The sequence below is a fragment of the Etheostoma cragini genome, chromosome 3, assembly GCF_013103735.1.
Source record: "Etheostoma cragini isolate CJK2018 chromosome 3, CSU_Ecrag_1.0, whole genome shotgun sequence".
NCBI lineage: Eukaryota > Metazoa > Chordata > Actinopteri > Perciformes > Percidae > Etheostoma > Etheostoma cragini.
In genome coordinates, this window is record NC_048409.1 from 30,210,739 (window position 1) to 30,216,037 (window position 5,299).

Sequence of the window (5,299 nt, forward strand, 5' to 3'; positions counted from 1 at the left end):
GTACTTCCTGGTTCCCAAGAAGGACGGAGGCCTGCGCCCTATTCTGGATCTGCGGGTTCTGAACCGGTCTCTGAGGAGGTACAGTTTCAAGATGCTCAACATCCCCGCCATCGTGTGTCACATCCGGTCCGAGGACTGGTTTGTCACCATGGATCTGAGGGACGCTTACTTCCACATCTCCATTCGTCCTTCCCACAGGAAGTTCCTGAGATTTGCCTTCGGGGGCGTGGCGTACACCCCAAGGTGGTGGAGTCCTTGTGTGTAAGGTTCGGACCTATAGACGTGGACTCGTTTGCGTCTCGGGAGACTACGCACTGTCCTCTGTGGTTCTCCCTGACGCCGCTGGCCCCGCTAGGGCTGGACGCCATGGTGCGGGAGTGGCCGAGGCTGCGTCTGTACGCTTTTCCCCCGGGAGCAGGGCTCTCCAGGAACCCGACGGATCCTGGAGAGGGTCCGTCGGGAGGGCATTTGCCTGCTTCTGGTAGCGCCGTTCTGGCCGACCCGGGTGTGTTTCTCGGACCTGATGGCGTTCCTGGACGGTCCGCCACTGTCCCAGGGAGGTGGCCGGGTTCTTCACCCTTGCCCCGCCTTGTGGCGGCTGTGGGTCTGGCCCCTGAGGGGGCCCAGTACCTAGAGGCGGGCCTGACGGCAGGAGCGGTCGAGACTCTCCTCAGCTCCAGGGCCCCGTCTACACGGAGGATGTATGGCCTGAAGTGGAACGTCTTCTCTGCCTGGTGCAGGGGACGCATGCTAGACCCAGTTACCTGCCCGGTGGTTCAGGTGCTGGAGTTTCTGCAGGACCGCTTCTCTGCGGGCCTTTCCCTGTCCACCTTCAAGGTTTACGTGGCAGCCATTTCGGCTTTCCACGCCCCTTCGAGGGATGGGTCTCTGGGGAGACTTCCCTTGGTCGTACGGTTTCTCCGTGGGACCCGGAGGATGAGACCTGCGTCTCGCCCTAGGATTCCCACCTGGGATCTGGCGGTGGTTCTCGAAGCTTTGGCTGAGGCCCCCTTCGAGCCCATGGAGTCGGCTGAGGCCAAGTACCTGACCCTGAAGATGGCCTTCCTCCTTGCTATCACCTCTCTGAGGAGGGTGGGGGACCTCCAGGCTCTCTTGGTTTCTCCCCGATGCCTGGAGTTTGCCCCGGGTCATGTGAGGGCCATCCTGCACCCCATTCCGGGCTACATTCCCAAGGTGCAGTCCTCTGTCGCGGGGCCCGTTGTACTGCAGGCGTTTCATCCTCCACCTCATGTGACAGCGGAGGACGGGAGGCTCCATTTGCTCTGCCCTGTCAGAGCACTGAGTGTCTTCGCTCTGAGGTCCTCCCGGTGGAGGAAGACGGACCAGTTACTGGTGTGTTTTGGGTTCCCCAAGGCTGGGTTGCCCACTTCCAAACATACTATTAGCAACTGGACTATCTCCCTGGCCTATCAGGTGCGCGGTTTGCCTTCACCTATGGCTGTACGGGCTCACTCCACGAGAGGCATGGCGGCCTCTACGGCTCTCCTCTCGGGAGCGTCTCTCCAGGTAGCAGGCAGCTTGTTACAGTAGCTCTGCAGTTTCATACATCTTTTTAGTGTTTTTTACGTTTTTTTTTGTCTTTTTTGTTAATTTTTCTTTGTCAATATCAACACTTTAAGCAAGTGTGCAGCTATGGATGTTCATACTGTTACGTTCATAGCTTGTCTCTTGCTGCTTCTGGAACTTTTTGGCATAGCAAATGGAAATTCATCCAACAAAGCCCAACACTCAACGACGATCCCATTGTCCTAAACCCAGGATCAGCTGTTAGCCCTGCGCCACACACCCCTTCTCTGCGTGGAGCGGCAGGAGATTCCAAAGGAGTTATGGAGGAGGAGAAGAGGGAGCAGAGCGGGTGTGAAGCACAGGGAACGGAAAAGACGGTATAAACCATGTATACCCTCTGTCATCATGGGGAACGTTAGATCTCTCTCCAAAGAGATGGAAGAGCTGATGGCACTGACTCGACTGCAGAGGGAGTACCGGAAATGCAGCCTCATGTGTTTCACCGAGACGTGGCTGTGTGAACTTTCTCCCAACACACATGTCACCCTGGATGGTTTTAAATTCTTGCGAGCGGACAGGAAAGCAACGGAGAGCGGTAAGAAGAAGGGAGGGGGGATCTCTGTGTTTGTGAACGATAGGTGGTGCCACCCGGGACACATCAGTGTGAAGGAGCAACTCTGTACCAGAGACTTGGAGCTGTTAGCCGGTAGCATGCGGCCATACTACCTCTCAAGGAAGTTGTCACAGGTTATCGCTGTGACCGTGTACATCCCCCTCTCGGCGGTCGTCGCTGCAGCTACAGATCAGATTCATACTGTCGTGTCTTAACTTCAAAACCAGCACCCCCATTCCATTCTCCTCATCTCTGGGGACTTTAATCATGCTTCCCTGCTTCCCTGTCCTCTGCTCTCCCCACCTTCCACCAGTAGGTTAATTGCCACACCAGGGGCGTGACAACTCTGGAATTATTGTATGCTAACATCAAAGATGCATACACCTCATCCCCCCTCCCCCCCTTGGCCGCTCGGATCACAATCAAGTCCATCTGGTCACAGACTACTCCCTTATGGTGACCAAATAACAACCTGAGAAGAGGCTTGTGAAGCAGTGGTCTGAGGAGGCAAGTGATAGGCTCAGAGACTGCTTTGAAATTACAGACTGGGAAGCACTCTGCACCCCCCACGGCACCAACATTGACAGTATGACACAATGCATTACAGACCATGTCAACTTCTGTGTGGAGAACACTGTGCCCTCCAAGTTGGTGCAGTGTTTTCCCAACAACAAACCCTGGGTGACCTCTGAGATTAAAGCTCTGCTAAATGAGAAGACGAGGGTCTTTGCATCAGGGGACAGAGAGAGCTGTGCAGAGTCCAGAAGGAACTCAGGATCAGGATCAGGAGGGGGAAGGTCATCTACGGGAGAAAAATTAGAAAAGAGTCTGGAACAGAACAATGCCATGGGAGGTCTGGAGAGGGCTGCAGAACATCTCCGGCCACGGCAAAGCTGTGGGGAGAATCCAAGCCGGAGGAGACAAGGACTCTGATGAGCTGAATCTGTTTTTTAACAGATGTGACTCAGCCTCCTCGCCTCCCTCTTCACACCTTCAGCCCCCTCTTTCACAACTTTCTCACCTCCTCTGGCCTACTCCCCCCTCCCCTCCTCAGCCTGCCACCTTCAACGACCCTCAATAATAAGACCACCAGCCCGCTCCTCCCCCCTCGTCCCACTCATCAGTTCATCCCCCCCCTCTCCCCCTCTCTGAAACTCCCACCTTCCACCATCCCCAAACCCCATCCATCCTCGACCCCCTTCTCCATGACAGATGATCAGGTGAGAAGTCAACTTAAGGAGATCAAGGCAAGGAAGGCCCCGGGCCCGGACGGCATCAGCTCAAGTCTCCTTAGGGACTGTGCGGACAAGCTCTGTGGTGTGCTCAGGCACTTATTCAACCTGAGCCCTGTGGAAGACCTCCTGTGTGGTTCCGGTATCGAAGTTGCCGCGCCCCAGAGAGCCAAACCACTTTAGGCCTGTTGCCTTGACTTCTCACCTGATGAAGACCATGGAAAGGATCATCCTGTGTCACCTGTGACCCCTGGTGGGCACACAGCTGGACCCCCTATAGTTTGCTTACCAGCCTGGGATTGGGGTGGACGATGCAGTGATCTACCTGCTGCACAGATCGCTGCTCCATCTGGAGGACAGCGGGAGCACTGTGAGAGTCATGTTTTTCGACTTCTCCAGTGCTTTTAACCCCATCCAGCATTTGCTGCTCAAAGTGAAGATGGAGAGTGCCGGAGTGGACCAACACCTGGCTGCATGGACTACGGACTACCTCACCAACAGACCACAGTATGTGAGGATCTATCACTGTGTATCTGATGTGGTGCCCTGCAGCACAGGTGCCCCTCAGGGTGCGGTGCTCTTCCCCTTCCTTTTCACCCTCTATACCTCGGACTTCACGCACAACAGCACCCACTGCCACATCCAGAATTTCTCCGATGACACAGCCGTTGTTGGTTTCATCTCTGAGGGGAACGATCTGGAATATAGGTCGGTTATCAAGGACTTTGTCAGCTGGTGTGAGCTCAACCAGATTCAGCTCAACACCAGCAAGACAAAGGAGATGATCGTTGACTTCAGGAAGAAAACATCCCCTTTCTCACCGGTGAGAGTCCAGGGATCGGACATTGAGGTAGTGGAGAGCTACAGGTTCCTGGGTGTTCACCTAAACTATAAACTGAACTGGATTGATAACAGTGTGCAAGACTGTCCTCAGGACTTTCTATGACTCTGTGGTGGCCTCTGCCATCCTTTATGCTGTGGTCTGCTGGAGGGGGGCAGCTCGGACCGGGACAAGAGCAGACTCAATAGACTGATCACTAGAGCGAGCTCTGTCCTGGACTGTCCTTTGGACCCCATAGAGGAAGTAGGGGAGAGGAGGATGTTAGCCAACCTGACATCCATCATGGACAACACCTCCCACCCCCTACATGACACTGTGGGGTCTCTGAGCAGCTACTTCAGCAGCATACTGATACCCCCCGCCCTCAATACATGACACTGTGGGGTCCCTGAGTAGCTCCTTCAGCAGCAGACTGATACACCAACGGTGTAAGAAGGAGAGGTACCGCAGGTCATTCATCCCGGCTGCAGTCAGACTCTCCAACACCTGCACTACCTGATAATGTTGTAGTTTCTGTTCCTGTTTTTTCTCCCATCTACACCGCCCACTTTCTGTTTATCTTCAATTTGGCATTTAAATTTTATTACAAGTACTTACTTTTCAATATTTATGGTCTCAGGTTAATATAATTTAAATTATGCTACTGACTCTTGCTTCATCACTCTAATTACACATTCAATTTAATTTTAACATCACTTACACTGCAATATGGTTTACTTATGCCCCCCGTATTTTAACATAGGGGGGTGTATACTTATGCCCCCTGTATTTTAACATAGGGGGGTGTATACTTATGCCCTTGTATTTTTTCTTTAAAGATTATTTTTTGGGCATTTTAGGCCTTTAATTGACAGGACATTTGAAGATATGAAAGGGGAGAGAGAGGGGGAGTGACATGCAGCAAAGGGCCGCAGGCTGGATTCAAACCCGGGCCGGCTGCGTCGCGGAGTAAACCTCTATATATGGGCACCCGCTCTACCAACTGAGCGATCTGGGTGCCCATGCCCTTGTATTTTAACATAGGGGGTGTATACTTATGCCCCCTGTATTTTAACATAGGGGGCTGTATACTTATGCCCCCTGTAT